This window comes from Pyxicephalus adspersus, chromosome 7 (assembly GCF_032062135.1).
Source record: "Pyxicephalus adspersus chromosome 7, UCB_Pads_2.0, whole genome shotgun sequence".
Taxonomy (NCBI): domain Eukaryota; kingdom Metazoa; phylum Chordata; class Amphibia; order Anura; family Pyxicephalidae; genus Pyxicephalus; species Pyxicephalus adspersus.
This window is the reverse complement of record NC_092864.1, coordinates 37,494,231-37,517,688: the sequence shown is the minus strand read 5'-3', so window position 1 is coordinate 37,517,688 and position 23,458 is coordinate 37,494,231. Positions and strand designations below refer to the sequence as shown.

The window sequence follows — 23,458 nt, the reverse complement described above, 5'->3', positions numbered from 1 at the left end:
AATGACACTACCCTATGCGTCTTTTGAGCTTGGTGACATACAGATTTGCCGCAAGGGAATAACATGTCTGGGGAAACTGACATTGTGAGGACCCCAAGGGAGTCAGTAGCAGAGATCTATTGAAGGGATAGACTTTCATAGATGTCCGGATCCAAACTCTGACTCAAGGTTGGTACATTTTTAGCTTTGCTATAGGCAAGGTGATCCATCTCAGCCTTCTCACAGTGGCTCTGGTTTATTAAAGCTCTCCTATGCTGAGGAGGATACGTCATCAGTAAAGCTGGGTGATCCAGCAAACCTTGATTGGATTTCTTAAAAGTAATTTGCTATTTTCTAGCAAATGTTTTGAATCCTGGACCAGATCTGTTGCAGGTTTTCTGGATTACCCAGCTTCACTGATGAAAGTGTGTCCTCTCCAGCCTTGTGAAGTTTTAATAAACCAGGCCCGGTGAAACTTGAGACTCCTCTCACCAGGCCCTTCACTACACTACTTTTGGCCCTGCTGCTAGATTTACCCAGGACTGTTCTAAGATGGCCAGACAATAAAAAATTAATAAAGTCATTAAAACAAATGATACATTTTGTGTTTCAGTTGTGTCCCCTGTTACCCTGCAATCCTGGGCACAGGCCCACCAGCGCCTTATAGTAAATATGACCCGGCACAAACGCTATAAAATTCTGAAGCAATTAAAACACCATTAGCAGCCATTACATATCTCTAGGGAGGCAAAAAGAAGCATAAAAACAAATTCCTGCCAATATAATGCCAGTTTCTCTGGAGCTCGAGGGGTTACAAGAGCCTGAGAAGCTTCATTTCTTTGAAACCAAAATTTAATGGCCCAATTTCACAATTGTTTTTCTCACGATCAGTAAGGGAACATCAGAAGCAAATCAGTCACACACACATATCTTCCTGGAAATTTTTTTTTCTGTTGGATCTTCTTTATTTAAGTCCTACTCCTATAGTTCATGGCCACAATGGTATAGCAAATGTGTCACTTTTACACAATTGGAACAAGTTGTTTGGTAAGTTTATTATATGGAAAATCCAGCAGGTGACACCATGATCTGGCTGGGCAGTTACCATAGAAGTTGAGCAAGAAGTTTAAAGATGGTATCTCATGATAGTTGCCTTTGATTGCACTCATCAGCAGCATGTCAGCTCTCAAGCCTGGATTCATCAACTTCGTATTGTTCATCAACATTATTGTTCATCAACAATAATACTCAAAAAGGACTAAACTGTGCACTTTCAAAAAAAAATAGGGGGGGGGGGATAAAGAACTCATTACCACTTTTGCCTACAGTTTCCCTGTCCTTGATCATTACTGACTCCCCATGCTTTGTTCTGCACAATTTGGAGGTGGCCATGTTGGTAGAAGCATGGCTTTACTAAAGTCAAAGCTGCCCCTCTGATGATTGGTGATCTGATCACTGGTGGGGAAAGGTTTAGGTTGCAGCAGGAGAGATAAAGAAAGCACAGATCAACTGAATAAATGAAGCAGAAGCAGGGATATGCTTACACTGTAAATACTCACGTACAGCTTCCCCTCCATCAAGGAGAACAGTGAACAGCACAGTGTTGACATAAAAAATCCCACCTCCACCAGAGGTCGAAGGAAGTAGTATAGCAGATGATCTCACACTGCAGATATACATCAATGAGGCTGCAGGCACAGCAGATACTTACAGTCTCATTGTACTTCTGAGTATGAAGAAAAACGGGCCTCCCTGCATGTGACAGTACTAAGCCAACAAGTGCTTGGGTCCATAAACCCATGTAAAATATGACGCCACCGATTCATGCATTAAGCTGGGCTTCTCTTCAAGTGGCACTGTACAACAGCCTCTCTCAACCTCCTTACCCCAGAGGAACCCTTGAAATACTTTTAGGTCTTGAGTAACCCCTGATAATATTTTATGGGCAGTTACTGGGAAAAATTCCCCCTTTTCAGGTGGTGATCAGAATTCTATTCTTACACATTAATAAAAAGAATATTATTGTCAGATTTTTTTAGCTACTTGCACCCCCACTGGGGAGAGTCACCTTCTCATATAGGCCGAGTTACCACTATACAGCATCCAAAGAGTTGTCACTAAGAACAGGAGAAATCTTTCAACGGGGGGAGGATTTCCTTTCTTTTCCTAAAGATTTCCTCTGACTTTGAAGTTTAGCTTTAAAACCATAAGGATGAGGATTTTAACTATCCCATATTTTAACTTCCACTATTCTATACTCTACCAAAATTAAAAAACATTTTGGTAAAACATTGCTGGAATGAGATTTTATAAAAGAGGTTAATAGCCTATAAAGCAGTTGCGTAGCTCTCGTCTGCTCCTTTCGGCACAATATATTCATCTACTTTTCACTAGGCAAAGTCTTTCGGCAGGCCGTTTCAGTATTATAACTACAGTAAATGAGAAACTTAAGGTATGTAACAATCTGAGGAGGATAATGGAACACCACGCAAAGGGGGAGTTTCCCTCGAACAAGATTCTATTTAGCGTCAGTCTCACTCATTCCCTCATTGACTGCAAATCAGCGTTTTCACCGGACAATAGGCTCAGCAGTGGTCATATTATGATTGCTCCTTTTCAAATGGTAATTGGAATTTTAACTCCGCTGCCAGGTTTTTTTTTCTTACGAGAACACAAATTGCAGTTTACAAGGCTGGGAGGGAAAAAAATCACTGATTTTTTTTTTATTCAGCAAACTGACATGTAAATTATCCTGTAAGAGCTATACTCCATGACTCTGATCATTTCCTAATTGTCACAGTCAATTGTGGCCAACAGACTCTTCAATCCAGAGCGCTTTGACAACAAGCGCAAGGATCAAAGCCGATCTAGTCAGCCTGCTAGATTTCTGTTTAGGTTGTTTTAAAATGAGGAAGGTGTAAAGGTGTAAGAGAGAGGAAAAGTATGTCACCCTTACAGAAAGCCAAAAAAAACATTGGTGTCCCTCAAACTGACCTGAGAAGGGCAATTGCACATTGTTCAATGAACCCCTGGCAACTTCGGAGGGGACCCTAGGAATGGAGAGAGATTAAATACTGGTTGGGAAGCACTGATATATATATACATATATATATATATGTACAGTACATATGCCAAATAGGAGTTTAAGAGGGGTGCCCAACTGGTCAATAGAAATGGGCAGAAAGCCAGTATGAGCAGACAAAGAAGGTCCTCTGTGTGTCTTCATTCCACACATTCAGTGCATTATTATGCTTGTAAAGTGAGTCTTTCTTAATAAAACCATTATTTAAGGAAAGGCCAAATTTTCATATATGTTGAGTGAGACCTTTTGTGTGATGGTTATGGCTAATAGGTAGAGATGGGAACTCAAGGAATTACACTGTCTTGTCCGGAACTGTGTGGCAAGCTAGATGGGTTTGGTAACCTGGGGTGGGAGATAAGTATGTCATTTTTTCTCACTCTTGAAGCTCTTTGTCTTTCTAGATCCATGGCCTGAGCCTTTATCCTTCAGACCTGATGGTAAGGTCATTATATTGTCTCCTAATTCTTGTTAAAGTATATACAAAGCAAAAATTTTTAACTTTAGAGTAGAAAGAAATAAAACCAATTTATTTTTTGCCATCTGTGTCATATTTCCTACTCCATAAGCACAACAAAACGTAAAACCAAACCTGTCTAAAATGAGGGAAATCCTATTTTAAACAGTCAACTGTTTGTTCCAGTAGTGCATTACCATGCATTGGACTACACAATCAATGCATGTTCATCGGAATTACATTTGTGCATTGGAATGCCATTTGTAATAAATGAAACCATTAACTAAGCCATGTAATGTGCTTTGAGGTAGAGCACCAAATCCCAAAAGGGTGTTTCAGCTCTAGTCCCAATGACAATGGTCACCAGGACAATGAAAGAGGGACTGCAATAAATACCAGACAGCGGTTCAAATCCTTTACCGCTTATATCTACCCTCTAATCAACATCACTGCAAATACATGCAGATATATGCTAACATATTGACATACATTTGCCTAAAAGTCTATGATTTCGAAGCTATAACACGGTTAAATACAAATAAATGCAAAATAATCTTTTCTGCACTGTGTTTGCTAAATCTACATAATTAATGTATAGATTCTTGTCAACTAGGCAGAAAAGAAAGAGAGAGAGTATATTCTATCATATACTTTGTTTTTCTTTTATATCATTTTAGGCCTGCGCTGTTTTCAAGCAGTTCAGCAGAAACGAAGGGATGTACAGTACAAGCGTAGGACCCAATAGCATAATATTTCACTTTGGGAAAAGGTCAAACCTTCCCGCACAATTGGAAAGACACACCTAGACTGAGCTCTGAACTCGTAAAAAAGGCACAGAGGAGGCTATAAATAAAGTGTTTTGTTTTTTATTGCACAACTCTTAAGTCCCTGTTTTTTAAAGAGCAATTCCAGGCAACAAGCAAAATAAGTTAGTAAACTTCTAATGCTGCTCAGGAGTTGCAACTCTGATATAGTCAGAGGTCAGATTTTACATTTTGGATGTCTGAACGAAGCTCATCACCTAACCTAAAGCTAAATTTTCGGCCAGAAAGCTAAATGCAGGAAATGGAAGCATTTTTGTCAACCAAAGTATTTTTGTTTGTCCATTCATTCTTCAAATTTTGCACACAGCAAAACTAGTTGGATGGTACCACTTGCAGTTAAGGACTGCATTGATGTCTTCTTTCCAACCCCAGTTTGCTGAATAGGGAATTTGAGACGGGGAAAGGGGAGACAGGTGGCATGGTAGCTCAGAGGTTAGTAGTCTGGCCTTTTCACCGCTAGGTCCCAGGTTCAAATCTCAACCAGGACACTTTCTGCATGAAGTTTGCAGGTTCTCCTTGATTTTGCGTGGGTTTCCTCCCACATTCCAAAAAAAACATGCCGTTAGGTTAATTGGCTTGCCCCCAAATTGAGGAGGATGTTCCTCTTCAACACACATTTTCATAATGCACAACTGGCTCCACCAAGATGGCCACTTCTCCACAGAGTCATTGGACCTGATTTATTAAAGCTCCAAGGCTGGAGAGGATACACGTTCATCAGTGAACCTGGGTGAGCCAGCAAACCTTGAATGGATCTGGTCCAGGATTCAAAACATTTTATAATAAGTAGCAAATGACTCCTAAGAAATCCATTATAGGTCACTGTTGAAAATGTATTCTCTCCAGTCTCAGAGAGCTTTAATAAATCAGACCCATAGTATGGAATGAGGCATGGAGGGTCAATAATGGGGAACAGTTATGCTGCAAGAAACCTACAGGAAATAGTAGCAGAAGATGAAGGAGGAGAGAACAGAGATGGCTTTTAATGGCAACATAAATGATTTACTAGATAAAAAATACAGCATTCTAAGTGATACAGAACTCTACTGAGCCAAAGGTCAGCATACATGGGTAGAGTAATACAGTATACAAAATAAAGTAACAGTATTAAATTATCAACTCACTGTCATCAAGATCATATAGTTGTCTCTGTTACCCAACTCTTTTCGCCGTTTGGCTTCCTCAGGGGATTCTTAGAAACTTATACTGACCACACCTCTAGGACCCAGAGGTTCTGTGCCCTTTGATCCATGTGAGTGTAAAACTGCTGAGTGGGCAGGCTGAAGGGAAATAAACCCACCCCTATACTGTAAACCCACTGCGATTTTTTGAAAAAGTGCATGACAACCCATGTAAATGCTTGGTAAACCAACAATTTCATTAGGTCCCAAAGTCTGCCGTAGGTTGATGGATGTGTTACTATATTCCCCTTGGGTGGCCCTACTTAGTCTAGCACTTCTTGTGCACTGCACCTAGACCCTAAATTTGGGGAGAATATGGGCTTCAATTGGCCACCAACCACAGGTTTTTGCATTTATTTAGTCAAGAATAAGGACAATTCTGCCATTTGTGCTAAACTGTTGCTTACAATTAGGCAAAGAAAGGCTCCATGTTAAAGTCAGTAAGTTCATTACTCATGCATCTGATTGCAGCAAATTAATCTTTATGGGCTGGGATAAAGCATGCCAATACAAAAGGAGGAATGGAGCATCAGATATACAAGATCACATCATTCAACTTGAAATCCTTAAACTGTTAAGAATTAATAATGGCAGGCTTTTGTGGCAATTATACCGAACCATTAATTCCTGTCCCTCTATAATTAATGAAGACAAGCTTTTACTTGGGTCTTGATAAACATGTAGACAATTAAGTGTCTAATACATGTGTATATTTGCTTTATAGCGGGAGTGATCTGCCCTGCATAAAGTTATGTGATATCCGAAGACGTTTCATTTACAAACAACCCATTTTATCTTTTCCAAGTAGGCTGGGTGCCAAATTCGCTTATATCAACAGGAAAAAAAAAACAAAACAAATGTTCTTGTTGATCAGCTTAACAACATCAGAACTACCATTTTCTGTAGGGCTGTCCTGAAATTTGAATAAAATTTAAAGCAAACCTGTTAGTTCCTTAAAGCTTTTATATTTGGTATTTTGTATATAATGGGCCTGATGCCTATATGTATGAACCTGAGTCGACCAACAACGGGTTTCTTAAACACCATTTGCTATTATTTGGCAAACGTTTCTAGTCCTGGACTAGATGCATTCCAAGTTTGCTGGATCACTCATGATCTTCCATGGGAGCCTATCTTCTCCAGCCTTAGCAAGCTTTAATAAATCAGACCCAATGTGTTTAGCACGTTTTAGATGGTACATATAGATTTATTTAAGTTTCAAAACTTTTGGATAAGAGGGAAAGAACCTTTATATCTAAAATGTCTAAAACATGTCCAAAACATTGAAATCAGAACATTACTGTGACCTGGGATTTGAAGTACCAACGATGTTGGAGGCATTCAGTGAACTGCTTCCACCAGTTCAATACCCTTACGATGATGACAGGTTTACTTCAGAATAAAGTTCCACTTTAAAAAAATTGTGATCAGGCAAAGCTTTATTGCAGAAAGGGACAAGCAATCGTTCCCTTTAACTCTCAAAATTGCATGCCGGCACATCCCAGCTTTTCCTGCAGCTGCCAGGACTGAATGAACTCATGTGCGACAGTTATGACATCTCAGCCCAGCCAATCAATATGGCTGGGGATCAGAACAAGGAAGCGAAGAAGGAAGAAGTTGGTGGCACACATGACCAAACTGGGATAGGTGAGTATAACCTGGGTTTAGTTCCTCTTTAAGGTCTACAGAGACCCTTCATAGTTTTGCTGGGTGGCCCGATGATTTATAGATTTTTGGGATGAAACCCACACAAACCCAATATAGATAATGGCCAAGATTCCAACCTGGGCCCCAAGTGCTGCAAGGCAAACATGCTAGCCACTGAACCACCATGACCAGGAAACACGTCAAGAATTGGGTAGAGACCAGCCACTAAGAGGCAAATACAAAGGAAGTAATCCAGCTTCAACGTGGGGGGTCCTTTAATAAGATGTATTAAAGCAATAAACCTATATATATTCCAAAAATTGACACATTTTAAAAGAAGAAAGGAAAAGAGAAAAACCCCGCTAATGACAGTTTAAGGCTTTTTTTCACTAAAGCTAATTTGTGTTGTATTTTATGCAAGGCAGAGAATTTGGTATTTGGCACCAGAAGTGCACATGAAACTAACAGCTTTATAAAACCACACACTTGGAAACACAATTATTTCCCTGAAACATAGTTTTGGTTTTCAAACTTACAGAGGGCTTGGAAATGCCTGTTTGATCTTCAGGCTGCCAGCACTTCAATCATCTCAGGCACATTTTTGGATGCGCACTGTATAAAGCAATAGTAAAAAGAAAAAAAAAACAACATAGTACGGGCAAAATGTCTGTAGATTGGTTGTAGTCTAAACCTTGTATGTTTTACACAAGGAACATGAAGAAATGGGATATTTAATTATGCCGTTACATTTTGGAAACTTAGTGCTACACCCATGAAACATAACTTATAATAATGTAGTGGTGACCTTAAAATACATCTTGTGCTTGTTAAGAACTGATGTAATTTCTCAAAATATATAACATATCATAGTAGTAATAGAGTATGTTACTCTTGTAAAATATCATTTATATCTGGGGAGCAGAACAGTGCAGCCTTTTTAGAATAGAAGGGATGCACATGCCTTGTTCCATTGCACATCTCAAAAATTAGAATTCATGCAGTATGGTTTTTAAATCATTCATTTTTGCCCTGTTGGCCAACTGGGTATCCAGACCAGGGTTCCCTGGGTTTCCTCCAGAGGTTGCTAGGGGTTCCTTGAGCAATGAGCAGTTTGTGCCTCTCAGATCAGTTTAACTGACACCAATGAACTTTTTGGCTATCTGTAAGGGTGACATTCTTCCCAATGGCCAGCAATGTAGGAGGAATTCTTACTTCTGATGTAACTGACCACCACACTAATGTACTATGAGCTGTTGATATAGTATTTATAGCAGGGGTAACCTGAATACTTGAAACTTATTTCAAAGGGTTCCCCATGTTATAAAGGTTGATAAACACTGATCGAGACTCACTAATGTACAGACTCCAAAAAATGGTTTATCCACCATTCCAAAGCCTGGAGCTGCACCCCTCTCTTAAAGCTGAGCTAGGAGGAAACAACATATTGAAGCCCAACAACACCCCAGGCAAATACACCATCCTATATTAAAGAGTCAGCAGCACTTATGTGATATCCATGAATTTTAAATATTTTATTATTTCATACAACTCAAAATCCCCTTTATGGGACCTTCTCCTCTAGGACCTCCACCTCTGATGTCCTCTGAAGACCCTGTTAGGACCCTGTTAGGACCTGTAAGTGACCATATGTGACAGGCCTTTGTTAAATCACCCATAGATCTTGACGTGTGGTTGGACACGTATGTATGATCTGTCTGCCCTATGGATCCTGTAAAGGAAATCTCTGTATAAACAAGAACTTTGGCTTGTTTCTTTTTTTAAAGCCTATCCAGCCAATGTTTTCAGATTGGTCAACATGGTTCTCCTGTCTCCGTGGGCATGATATAATAGTTTGGTCCAGCCGTTTTGCTGTTCTCTCATGGACGTCTTATACGAGAAGCCAAAACAAAGAGTGGGACAGGGTCAGATCCTCTATCTGGTTTTTATTGCTTTCAGTGAACCCTGTGGTGAGACACCTCCATTCCTCATTTTCCAAGTTTGGCCAAGGAAAGGAAACTAGAAAAACTTTCCAATGGGGATAAAGCAATAACAAACAAAGCTATACCAACCAAACCTACCTTCCCCCATATTAAATCCAAAGTAAGCAAAAAGCTCTGTCTGGAGTTCAGCTATAAGGTGCATATAACTAGCTTTTATTTGCCCATTTCATTATTAAATGTAACGCTATGTCAGTTTGACAGATATTCACGGTATGTGGTTTGAAGTCGAAAGGTGAAAACACTAGCAAAGGAATACATTAAAACTTAAAAAGTAGACAGATTGGCATAATTACAGTGAGGAGGCAGGGCAACATATAATGTAACTAGAGAGGCAATCTCTATTTAAGCACGGTGTTAATTAGATTTCATGAAACCTGCATGTCCCAGTTCTCCAGCAGGTTATGTCAAACATTTGTCAACACATTGTTAGTAGAGGAGGGCTTGAAAAGCACAAAAACAGGGATAATTGGAAGCGATATTTGAAAGGCCACAGAAATCATTTGAGCTCGATAAACAGGTGTCGGGTCTCTCCCTGTTTACCAAAGCAATATCAGGTCACTTTCTCAGCACTGGCGATCATTAAATGACAGTTGCACGTTTGTCAAAGCACCGTGTTCTGCTACAGATCTGCACTTGGACAGATGTTATAGGACCACTCCAGGCAACAAGTAAGATCTGTCAATGAGGTTCTAAAGCTGTCCAGGATACAATGCAGCTGTGATCAAATCAGAAACATAACTCGGTTTATGTACTTTTGAAGCTGGATTGGCCCAGAGATCACCAATATTTCACATTCTTGTTGCATAATTTTTTAACTGAAAGCTGCAATGGAGCAATGTTTGGAAATTACCCTGACTGAGAGCTGTTGGTGGTATGAAGATATTGGCAGCTATGAGCTGCTAAATTTTCTGATATGCATCACTAACAGCAGCCAAAGAGATTTATCTAGAGAAATTTTTTTTCAAGCTTATTTAGCATGGGGGAACCCTTACATAAAAACTTTTAGGTCTGACAATAATAAGAAGATCCATACACGTTGCATTAATGTGATGCTCAATGGGAAGAATGCCTTTTAAATAGCTGACCAGTGAAATAGATTGCCAATCTTACAGATAGACAAAATAAACATTGCCCTCACATAAGCTGACCCATCAACCTCTGGAGGAACCCTAGAGTTCCACAAAACCCTGGTTGACAAACATTGCTCTAGAGTGACATTGAGAAGACCAAAGTGAAAAATGGGGCCCCCTTTTGAATACACTGTTTTCAATAACTGAGTATACTCCTCTGGACACTGGATCCAGCATAATGTGGTCTTCTCTAATCATATAAATCCATACAGATGACAGATTTTCTGGAGGTGATTGTTCATGATCATCTTGGATGAAAATCTAGTATCTCCAATTGACCAACCAATAATGGAGACTGTTGTAGTCCCTGCAGGAAGGACTAGCCATCCTCTCTCGTGATAGAACCCAAGTTCTAAACCCATAAACTAATATTCGATATAAGCTTTACCATCACCTGGTGATCTGCTATAAAGGTCCTTGTTCTGGTACTACCTGTAAAGAGTCACAAGTGTCTCCTTGTTCTCAGCATTATCACTGATGGTGACTTTAAGGCTTTCACACCTTCACACCAAACCATAGCAGTTTACCACGTGCTCAACCAAGCTTCCAATTTGACTGAATGGGAAGGGTTGGGAACCATTTGCTTGCTCATGGATGTCTTTGCATTGTAATGTGTTTGCAGCAGTTCCTGGAAGTGACATGTTTACTCAAACTACATTTTTGCTTTTGCTGCTTTGGAGAAAGAACCGCACCAACACTGCAAGGTCAGTGCATGCAAACAAATGCAGTTTGCTCCTGCAAGCATAACACCAATTTGGAAGTGGTTAACTAGTTTTGGACCACAATTCTAGAAAGAGGCAAAAGCCTAATCTCAGAGGGTCTTGCAACTGGATTGCAGTGTATTTTTGAGAAATTTCACATGTCCTGCATTCCCTAGGGATTTTTTTGGAAAGGTGGTGACATCAGGCCCATCAATGTAAAAGACAGAGGTAAGTAAAGTTCTATTTCTTTTTCATTTTAGGTATATTATTTTGTGTGATTTGGGACTAGAAAGGAGCTCAGAAAGTGTTACCGGACCTTCCATTTTATTACAAGATCCTCTTATGGTTCTTGTAGACATGGGGGGTGAATAGATGGGAGAACTGGCTCATCTAAGACACATAGTTACCCCTGGAAAAACTAGTTCCCTTATAGTCACTTTCATTGTTATGACAACAGCGTGTGATATTTTGTTTATATGGCACACATAAAAAATTAGAAGTCACAAGGCGATGTGTCATGATGGAACCTCTTCTGACTCTTTTTTCTAGTGAAGAATCTACATCCGCGTGATTCTTACATAACTGTGCAGATAACAGGTCTCTTTCATTCCAGCCAGGCAGCCATACGTACACACAGTTTGATTTGTGGTCACTGTCTTTTAACAGATCTGATTTACAGATTGTCAGTGCTCAGTCATTGACCGTTAACTGACACTGAGCACTGATGCTGGAAAGATCAGGGGAGCTGCACAATGCAGCGGAGAAATCAGAGAATTCAGGGATCAGCTTGGTAAATGTGTCGTTGAAAAGCAGCAAACCCAGGGAAAAAGTAATGTCAGTTTGTATTTAGGCAGATCTTGCTCCTCTATATCCTTATTTTTTAATGTACAGTTACAAAGACTTTGATGAACATTCACTTCAGTGAATCCCTTGTTTTCTTACCTGCTGTCTTCTTTGCTGGGTTTTCTAGGCCTCTAATGATGCCAAACTGGGCGTCCTTTCATCTGCATCAGGTCATTTCACATGTGGAACACCCCATGATGACATTACACTTATTCTGGTGAGACTGGGCATAAGAACATTTGTTTGCATGGCAAAAAGACACTGCAGTTCATTGCTATGTGTTGCACTTTCTAAATTTCAGCATGCCTTACTTTTTGTGCCACGTACAATGTTGGGTTGGCAGTTCAAATGAATGGGCAGTGGAATCCAAAGCATGCAGCAAAGTGCATGCAGTTTGAAAAATCAGCACAAGATCATTATGGGAATGAAGTGGTGGCTGCATGTGTTTGTTTTTATGCATTTGACTCCAGTGCATAAGACCAAAGCTTCATACACAAATCAGATGATTGTTGGGATGAACAGTTGTGCTTGTGTTACACCAATAACCATAACAAATTGAAAACATTCATGGAATGGCAATGTACAATGATGCACTTTGCATGCCTTGGTGTGTTGGGATGTCATTTATTGTGAATAAATCCCCAACACACATACAATGCACCGCAGCATAGACTAATGCACAATGCCTGATGAGCAGTGTTTCTTGCCAGGAAACTCCAAACAACAACTATTTTTTCATGCATTAGGGTGAGCTGCAACTAAATATCTTGCACACTGCATTTGGGGTATCAAGGGACCTTGCTAGTGTTGCCACTCTCTGTTAGTTTAATAAGTATTTTTAAAAACTGGCCTTTGCATGCACTTAAAAACTTTTATTCATAGACAGTTTTTTAGACACCCCTTGATTACCCTCTCAGATAACACTGTCAGCCGCTGATAAATCTTAGACATTGGTTTCAGGTGAAAGTGAGGTGTGCAGTTTGGTTGAGGGTGTGGTTTGGTGTTTATCATTTCTCTGGTATATAGCACAGTGGTTACAGAGTTGCCTTAGAAGTGGGTAGACTTGGGGCTGACATCATTTCAGTAATACTGTCAGCCATGCCACAATGCTTAGCAGGTAAATTCATCAGTTTAAAATGCAACAAAGTTTCTCTAAAGTTTGGGCTAAGTGATGATAACCCACTGTATAAGCTTAGCACCTTGTGTCGTATGAATATTGTGGTAAAAACTAATTTTAGAGTTTTAAGTTTATCAACTTTAAATTAAAAAGTTTCCAATTTTTGGACTGTAAAGAGTTGAGATTTGGAAAGTGTGAATAGTTTTGACTCCTGAATACCTCTGCACCAACTTTTGTTAAGGTAGGAAAATGTGCTTTGAAAATGTGTTGTGTACTGCGCCAGTTTTTAGAACTCTGAAGCTAACACAGTGCATTATGTTGTTGGAAAAAGGACCATCTCCCCTCCAATCCTGGATCCACCTCTACTCTAATAAGCAGGAAGGGCTGTGATTGAGGGGAAGAAGGTCATATGACTTCCCTATGGGGTTATGCTGGACTCACTGCGGTCCAATCAGGATGAGCCGCATCAGGTTTATGATTGGGATGAGTCGCATTGTGCATATTGCAGCACAGGAAAATGACAATGGATAGCAATATCCACTCTACAATATTACATTACACTACATTTCAATAAATTATAAATGAACCCCATGTTTTTTTCCTAAAATGTTTAGCAAGGTAGACTTCAGTTTTAATTTATTATTCTGAATCCAAATTTTGGTTTCAGTTTGGTCAAACAGACCTAGAGTCAAATTCAAGCAATCCTACTCCCCAAATGGAACCAAACTCACCTCTTCTTGCTTTATCACCACTGCTGATATCTAAACTAGGTCCTCTTCTGGGTTTGGGTCTTCGGCCATTGTGTATGCATCTGGGAGTTCATGGATTCCGGATAGCCAGCTATGCCAGTGCATTCTGAAGAACAGATTACAAAAAAGCAGGTAGGTTTGTTTTATTGGAGACATTGCCTGTCCCTTCTGCAAGAAAGAATTACTGCTTGCAAAATTTAGCTTTGTTCTGCCTTTACAATCTCTTAGATTGTAAGCTCTTCTGGGCAGGGTCCTCTCCTCTTCCTAAGTCACTGTCTGTCATTTGCAACCCGTATTTAATGTACTCCGCTACATAATATATTGGTGCTATATAAATACTGTTTATTTATAATAATAATAATAAGTGGAACTATCCCCATTCCATCACAGGGCACTGCCATCTTCCTTTGTTTTCTTCTTCCTAGCGGTGACTTTTGACCATCTTTATTGGCGGGATGATGTAATATTCATTCCCAGCACATGCAAGGGAAGCTGGAATTGCCACCAACCACTGCTTTTTTGTAAGGACTTTATTTCCACTTTAAGAGATTATTAGATCACCATATTACTGACCAAAGGGGTGCATTTCAAAAATTCCTGGATGTAAAACTCAAGTACTAATCAGATACTCAAGGCTTTGATTTTTGACTGCAGTGACCTCTTTCACTTATTAGCACCAAATATTTTAAGCCTACTTTTTCTTTAAATAGCATGCCTCTCCCTTTAAAGACTTTTCTGTAGAATTCCATCCAGCTTCTACGTTAACTTTGGAATGTGTATTAAAAATAATTATAAGCAGAACTTAGAGGGAAAAAAAAGTTTGGGGAATATTATTGACTTTATGTTTTGTCCTAGGAGAATGGAACTAAAGTAATCATATATTAGATATGCAAATAAATGTTCAGATCACAGATAGAGAAATTATTCAAAAGATTAATTATTCATCATAAAAAATATCCATTAATAATTCTGGGAGATAATAGCCCTTTCTGCATGCTTATATATAAAAAATTTGCTTTAGTACTTAGGATCAATTAACATATGGGAAACTCAAAACAGGCAGTAAACAAATATAAATGTGTGTGTTTATCATCTTCTGTACTTTGTATCACTGCTCAATAAATTATACAAAAGATTCCCACATCTTTGCTTTGTAATTACAATATAGGTACACATACATTGAGATGGTCATGTGGTACAAAGAATTGTGGTGCCATTAAGTTACAGACTGGTCATTTATGGTTGATTTTCAGCAGTTCTCAACCAGGGTTCTACCAGATTTTGGTAGGGGTTCCTCAAATTGTGGATGATTAACCTTCTATTTGATGATGTCTGCATAGTTCTAGGGCCAACACCACTTGGCAGAGCCAGCTGCATGACTCCAATGAAGCTTTTGGGTGTCCATAAAGGAGGTATTCTAGACACCACTGTAAGGAAACATTCTTTCCACTGGCCACCAATTTCCTGGTCTTTTCTCCCACTGATCCCCCAGATAATTGCTTTTAGCATGGGTACCCCAAGACCTAAAATTATGTCAGGGGTTCTTTGAGTGAAAAGGTTGAGAAGGCTGGTTTAGTACAGATTTAATCCAGCATACTATTCAGCTAATATGGGACCCAAAAACACAACGTAATATTCAACTGCAAAAAAGCCTTACAACCATGGTGTCACACGTACCTCTTCCTCACTAAAGCGCAGACGTCTCTCTCCTGCCTCTGTTTCCAAGCTTTATCAATTGTGTCCAATCAGCTGGAAAATCAGAAAATAGCCTCTTAATGCTATTTAGCTAGCTCACACACTGCACTCGGTGTTCGTGCAACGTGTCTCCATTGTGCCGAGCCTCTAGATCTGTGACCAAGTTCCTGTCCTGTTTCCTGTGTCCAGTTCCTGCATTAACCCCTCATTGTCCAGTCTGTAGATTCCCAGCCAACTTCCCTGTGCTGTTCCAGTGTTCCTGTCTGTCTGTGGATATCCCTGAGGCCCCTGTAGCCTCCTGTTGCTCCCAGTGTCTCCTGTGTTCCTTGTGCCTGCAGTGGCCCCTGTGTCACTGGTGTCTGTTTCCTGGATCCCTGGCAATTGACCCCTGGCGTGTTACCTGACCTCGCTTGCTGCCTGCCTCGACCCCGGCTTTCGTCGCCTATCCTTCTGCTTTGTGATTTGGTACCATGTTTTGTCCACCTTTGTGTGCCCAAGGACCACAACCTAGCAGTAACCAGCGGCACAACATCCTCACCATCAGAGGCTCTGGAAAACATCTGGTTACTGCTTAGACTCTTGGCCCTTCTCAGGACACACATCACCTTCGTGCAAGCTGTAGCGCCCCTAGTGGTCATATCACATGGAGCCCAGTCTGTGCCATGAGGGCCACATGCAGCTCTTTGTTGGCCCTTAAACATAACACAATTATTTCAAATTATTTCAAAGCTTTGCTTTTCATCTCTTAAAAAGAAAGGTTCCCACAATGCCTCATAAAAACTGAAACATATGTAAGAGGCACTTCCTCAAACTCCAAATCAGAATCTTCTTGGTCTTTCCATTATTTTGGACCTGTTGCGGAAAATGCAAACCCACTAGGCAATATATTCTTGTTCTAATCAAAGGAAACCCCTTGTGATTTGTATAAATATCTCTGCAAACATAAATTGAGTAAATTTAGAGACCAATGAAGATCCACACAGCAAATTAGCCTCTTACATTCAAAAATGATCCATTCCATTATCTATAAAATACTTTGAAATGTTCCTCAGCTGCATCCAAATGAACCTGTTGATTTAAACGAAAAAAGAAATACAATTGAGTACATGGGCGGTTTTTATATGTTAAAAACATGACTTAACCTAATTTAACCTTCTTTACTCAGCTCATGTAAACTAATCAGTACAAATCTTCGCAATATTTTATTCAGTCCTAGAAGGAGAACACCGTAGACCAATCCTTTTCTGTGAAACAGAAGTGAGGATCTTGAAAGGGAAGAGAAACCACTTGTGCAACAGATTTCAGTGTGACCGGTGAGGATGCTGAGTCAGATCTGTGACTGCAGGGTGCACACCTTATCTTGCTGTACAGTGACACTCCGGAATTGCTCTCGTCAGCTATCTTGGGTGGCTGGTATAAAGCCTTCTTCACCCTTCAATTCATTCTGCATTTATACCCCATTTATAAGTGTCAAAGGATGTTTTCACAAGAGCATATGATATGCTACAAAAGACATTTACCAAGAGATGTACAGAGGATCAGAACATTGTCTAGGAAAAAAGAAAAGTTTTATAGGGGGAAAGGAGGATTCGTATAACAGTTCTTCAAAGTGTAGACCATGAGGAACCAATAAGAATCGCATGAACTGGTTTGATTTTGGTAGAGACTTAAATTGTGATTGGTGGCTTTGGGTCACTGGTCATTGCACTGCCTAATATATAGGGCCAACAGTGTGTGAAGTCTCCAGAATCATAGCATAGATACAAGCATAAAGACAAGGGGAGTTTCTGTACTGGGCCCTGTTCAGAAAAGCTTGACTTTTGCAATGCTGGGACTTTTAAACATAGAGGTGTGGGGCATGGGAAGTCTATCTAATATGTGGTCCAGAAATTTTTGATGATGGTTCTGTCTGAAGAAAAACAGAGTAAGCATTGGTTAGTAATATTTTGATTTACGAGGAGAGTTTATAGGTTTCTCATTATCTCCAGTTGCCATTGGTATCCTCCCTATCTAACAATACTAGTTTCTTGGCTGTCATGCCAAGGCTTATAGTTGAACTGAACTCAAAGTACAAATTTTTTGTTATAGGGAACCAATTCATTCAGAGACATAGTAGTTCTTTTCCAAAAGCGTTGGCAGCCATTACCATACCATAACTTGGTAGCGGAAGAGTATACAGACAGGTGGGAGTATACAGTGTAGTAAGTAAATGGATACTGGATGACGTGCAATGATGGGGGTACACCGGGCAAACACTGGAGTACAGACAGCAGTACAGAGTACAGTACCCGCCATTAGCAGCACACAGTGCAGCAAGTATACATAGGCATGCACAATGCAATTAGTAGCAAATGGAAGTAAACAATTCTGAGTGTACAGTGTGTATAAATAGAATGTGTATAGAATGCCACAAAAATGATTGGACTGTACAATGACCTGAATATAAATAGAAGTGTGCAATGCAATGAGTAGTAATGGGAGTACACAGTATGTGTGTATAAATAGGAATCCACAATGTCGTGAGTAGTAATAAGGATATACAATGCAGGGTGTATAAATAGAATACACAATGCTGTATATATAAATAGGAGTAATAGGAGTATGCAATACAGTGAGTAGTATTAGAGGTACACAGTGTTGTGTTTATAAATAAGAGTTCACAATGCAGTGAGTAATTAAAGCAGTACACAATGCCCTGAATATAAATAGGAGCGTGCAAAGCAGTGTGTTTAGATAGAAGTACACGGCGCAGTGAGCAGTAATAGGAGTACACAATGTATTGTGCATGGCGGTGACACAAATGTCGTGTTTTGCAAAATTTGCAGCTTTAGTTGTTGTGGTGGCAATTCCCATTGAGTGATCAGATGCTTATCATAAAAAGATAACTTTATCACACACCCACCCAAAAAAATCACTGAATTTGGGCCCTGGCACAAAATAATCAGCTAACTTCATTTCAGTATAGTCATCAGCACAGGTGAAAGTGTGAATGAATACAGCTGAAATCACTCTTTCATTCTGATTGAATGATAAGGGCAGAGTGATTGCTATAAAAGAAGACAAACGTGCCTGAAATCATTGTCTTCTTGTCTTCACCTGCAAGGAAATTGCTGCGAAAAAAATTGCACCTGAAAGAACCAGTTACTGGATCATCAAGAAGTCCAAGGTGAGAGGTTCAGTTTCAGTGTCCAAGAGTGACCAGCAAGGTCAGGACTCTTCTAGAGGAGAATTCCACAGAATTGTGTTGCAACCAGTGCAGAGTTTGCTCAATATTTGCACCAGGTGGGTGTGCGTGCTTCGGCACATTAGGTGAGGCAAAGACAGAAGACTGGGCAAAGTTTTTTTCTTTGATGAATTCTCCTTCCAATTGTCCTGTGAGGAAAAGTAGAATGCTAGCATGTGTCCTGTGTGTTGACACATCCAAGGCAATCCACATGTGAGGTATACATCTCATCCAAGGTAGTCAGATCACTCACGATTGTGCCCAAGACTCCCCAACTTTGTGTGGGTTTGCTATGGGTACACCCAATTTCTCTCACATTCCAAGAACATGCAGTTAGGTTTATTGGCTTCCCCCAAATTGACCTTAGACTGTGATAATAGTATATGACTATGGTAGGGATAATAGATTGTGAGCCCCTTTGGGGGCCAGCTAGTGGCAGGACTATGGACTTTGTAAAGCACTGTATAATTTGTTGGTGCTATATAAATACTAATTCATAATAATAGGAAGAACACATCAATAAAGAATGGTAGCAAACCTTCCTCCAAGAATTTTAGACAAAGATGGCTATCCCTTCCTCCAAATATTTAAAGTAGTTGCCAACCCCACATTGAAGTTTATGACAAAAAGATGGACAGATAGAGCTGGGGGGTTTTAATTGGCAAAATTAAAACGTATTTATGGTGAATTCAATAATCAAGTTACAATACAATATGATATGACTCTACACTGGGAACTTCCTGACAGATTAATATTGAAGAAAATCATTTTCAGCTCCCGACGTGTTTCGCCTATTTGCTTCTTCAGGGGATTTTTATGAGACCGTTAAAATTCCATGAGGAAGCCAATAGGTGAAATGCGTCGGGATGAGTCAAGATATCACGTCCCATGAATTTTGAATGGGAGAGACAAATCTATTGCACTAATATAATATTGTATTGAAATGTACGAATGGAAATGCTTATTGAATTCACCATGAATACATTTTGATTTTTCCCAGCACTCTCATTCTTTTTGTCATTTCGATCCTGATACCCCATGTCTATCCATCCAGGGATATACTCGGAGCTTGTGTTTCCTGGAGTGCACAGATATTTGTATGGTTTTACATGGTGACACTTCCTCTGTCTGACTTCTTCACAGGTTAGTCATGGTGCCACATGGATTGGAGAAGTGGAAATGATGACAAGTGTTGTTTAATCATCAGCCACCAACAAGAAGACTTCCTATTCAACAACTTGCAAAGAATGTGGTGCCGTCCTCCAAGGGGGCTCTGCGGAGTTCTTTATTTACTAAAGTATATATTTTATATGAATCGTTTCTGCAGCTTTAATGTATGAAATACCATCAAAGTCCTTGCTTGGCCACTTCCTGTTTGGGGTGACAACACTCTGTCTCTGTCTACCTGTATTGCTTCTCTGTTGTCACTCTGTCACATGGGCTTTTTCACTAACACATAGTACGCAAGCATGCTCTATTGTTGTCACCATCAGGAATGACAAGGGGACTTTGCTGGAGCACTTGTAGATATGAAGTGGGTGGAAAGTGGCTGCAGAAGATCAGCATGACTGAGATGCAATACCATAAGCAATTGTGTATGATGAATGGATATGTTTATGCTGTTTGTCTCAAATTAAAAAAAAAATATTCCCATGTAACAATAAAATATGTCCATAATCACAACTGATACTGAAATGATGTCAGCTGGGCCAAACATCTATTCTATTCATCTGGCTGCATTGCTTCTCCGCTGAGGCTGCTGGAAGCTGCACAGCATGCACTGGTTGAATGTGAACTGAAAGTAATTTTGTAACATTTATATTTTATTTCATTTTATATATTCCACTCATATGTGTATTTAAAAACAGATTTGCATTTTCTTCCTCTCATGTCTCTGTCTGTGACTCTGCTGGTTGTAGATATCTGTCAGGCAGACATAAGTAGGCACGCTGGGAGTGGCAGAGGGTACAAGTTTATACCCAAGGAGGAGCAGGAGGGGGACAATGGGACAAATAGCTGAGGATATCTAACACAAGCAAGTCTTCTGATCACCTGACCTGACCTGGATCAGTTATTTCGGCCGCAATTCATTTGTATTTCCTAGATAGATTCATGAGATCAATTATTCCGGACTCCAAAGTCCTGAACACATGATAAATAATTGTTGCTGGAAATGGTCATCGTTGATCTCATACAGCGAGGAGAACTAATAGGGCCGGCATTGGGGTGCGGCAAGAGTTACCTCTATACCAGGCTTCAATCAAAAGAGATTGATTTTGCAATGCTGCAACCTTTAGGCATGGGGAAGGGGGCCTAGGAAATTTACCTAGTATGGGGATCATAAAGTTCTGATGGCAGCCCTGAGAACAAACATGTGATGTGCAAACAATGTAGTTCTTCTCTATGAGGAAGGGAGGAGTTGGAGGCGCTCTGCTGCATCCTCCCCAATAAGAAACCACAGTGGGCATTTGCACAAGTTGATAAGTGAATGGTGTTAGGGGGTAAAGACAATCTTGAATGTTCATCCTGGGTGAACAAATGTGTCTGGCATTTTGGAGTGGCCATAGGTATTGGAGGGTGCTTGCCATAATTCTGACTCCACCTCCAATGGAAATTGTCTGACCCTGCATTCCTGTTTATGTGAATGAAGGGGAGTAATCATCCTGGGCAGACACCCCCAGTTTATATTACATTGAAAGTCATTGTCAGGGGTGGGGGTTTAACCACCTGAATAATCCCCCCCAAACAGCAGCCAGTGGTCATGAATGGGGGCTTTCCAAAGAAATCAGAATGTCTGATCTGGACAAAACTATCTGGAGCTGATGACTGTCATCTCACATCTATGGGTTGCTTTACAAATCTACTTCTGAGATAAAAGGATCAGCCACTAACATATTGTATTGTTTGCAATCAGTCTAAGCAGACTGGTAGACATAAACTGAGATAAGAGGAACAGGAAATCAGAGACAGAGGGCTGCATTATTGAGCAGAAAGTATCCTTTTTGTACATAATATATATAAATATATATATATATATATATATATATATATATATATATATATATATATATAGTTCATATTTTATATTAGGTAAATATATTTTTTTCTATGCAGCAAGTGAAAATTTTCGTGAGCTTTTCATGCTATTTCACCACCCAGGATCAAAGTTTCCATATAGGTTTGAAGCTAGTTACAGCCCAATAGAAAAGTGTTATTACTGATGTGGTGATACATTAGGGTACATGTATGTGAGACTGCAATGGGTGGGTGTTTTTGGTGAACCCTGTCCTACATCACAAAGATGCAAGGGGACAATGTTCCCAGATTATTATATGATGGATAGAACAGCCTGGAATGGATGAGAAGGAATGCAGCTGGTACTCAGTCTATGTGTCCTAAAGGTTCATTTTCACTTTTGACTAATCACATTCACATAAGAAGACTTTGGATTCACTCAAAGTTTATTCATTTTTCTTGGTGTCCTCCCTGTCCCTGATCCTTACTGATGCCCCCCATCCCAGCTGTTGTCCCTGTACATGTACAGCTGGGAGCCAAGCACAACACTAACCCCACCACCACCACCACCCCCACCTTCCATGGAATTAGTCATTATTTCAATGTTTGCCCAGAAGATATGATTGTATTTCACAGCAGATCATATTTCTTCTATCTTTCAGCTTTGGAATCATTCGGCGGGGTTAGAAAACCAAACTCATCCCTGGATTTTAGATAATTGGTCCCTTAAAAAAACTACATAGAATTAATGCCAGGCTGAGGAAAAACAGCGGATCAGAGAGTTAATTACCAGACCCTGGCCAGGGAATTTCATACTCATAGTACATTAACCCAGACATGAAAGGGTTAGCGAGGGTGATGTCATAGATAGATAGATAGATAGATAGATAGAAGAAAGAAAGAAAGAAAGAAAGAAAGAAAGAAAGAAAGAAAGAAAGAAAGAAAGAAAGAAAGAAAGAAATATACAACATACAGATCAATATATAGAAGAATGATGGAAGGATAGATGAATGTACATAGAGATGAATAGATAAACTGTTCCACCCATATTAATATATGAGAGAGAAAGTAAGTGGAAGGAGAGATGATGATTAGATGGAAGGATGCCAGTGGTACATGGATATACAAAAACAAATTGGCCAGTGTATGTATACAACACAATGTAGAATTTGCAGATTGGATCTGTTACCCCTCACAGGCTGCACTTTGTGAATTATAATAAAAGTGCCCGGTGTGCCCCTCCTGTTTGCAGAATTAAGACATGACCACTTATAAAGTTCCCTGATTATAAAGCACCGACTGTGTTCTGATCTAATAGGAGGCGCCCATGAAGGGGTTAACTGTAGAGCATCCCAGCGCTGATTGACTTTCATGGACCCACAACTACAAAAGTGCCAACAACTACTACAGAGCACTGTGTGCCCACCAGGAAGAACCCTCCGGTGCCAGTGTGGGGACACGGAGGAACAGGGAGAAGGTTTGCATGGTTCTCTGTGCATAGTACAAGATACAAGGTGTGCACACTTAGCTGGATGTATACTATACAATAGATCCAATGAATCTGTACAATGTATACCATGTAATAATTGTGTAGATGGTGAGGAATATAAACTGAAACTTACAATGTACACTGAGTCTTCAGAGAACAAAATACACATTGTGTATTAGAAACTATATACTGTATAGTGTGCACAATATATATATATATATATATATATATATATAAAGCTCAGGGTATAGTAATATGCAGCTAGTACAGTAGCGAACTATATTGTAAATATAATGCATTGTATAATGTGTGTGATTCTGCAATACAAG

At 39.8% G+C, this 23,458-nt stretch overlaps 2 long non-coding RNA genes across 2 annotated transcripts in view; one reads left to right on the top strand and one right to left on the bottom strand.

Moving 5' to 3' along the window:
• The window catches only part of LOC140335487 (uncharacterized), a 38,715-nt gene that overhangs the window by 11,871 nt on the left and 3,386 nt on the right, over nucleotides 1-23,458 (bottom strand). The window contains exons 2-3 of the long non-coding RNA XR_011921713.1: nucleotides 16,402-16,470; nucleotides 13,690-13,813 (exon numbers count right to left, since the gene is read on the bottom strand). This is a non-coding gene — a long non-coding RNA (uncharacterized lncRNA). The remainder of the gene's footprint in view (nucleotides 1-13,689; nucleotides 13,814-16,401; nucleotides 16,471-23,458) is intronic.
• LOC140335489 (uncharacterized) lies at nucleotides 18,505-20,504 on the top strand. Its single transcript, XR_011921714.1, has 2 exons — nucleotides 18,505-18,568; nucleotides 19,769-20,504. It is a non-coding gene; the product is annotated as an uncharacterized lncRNA (long non-coding RNA).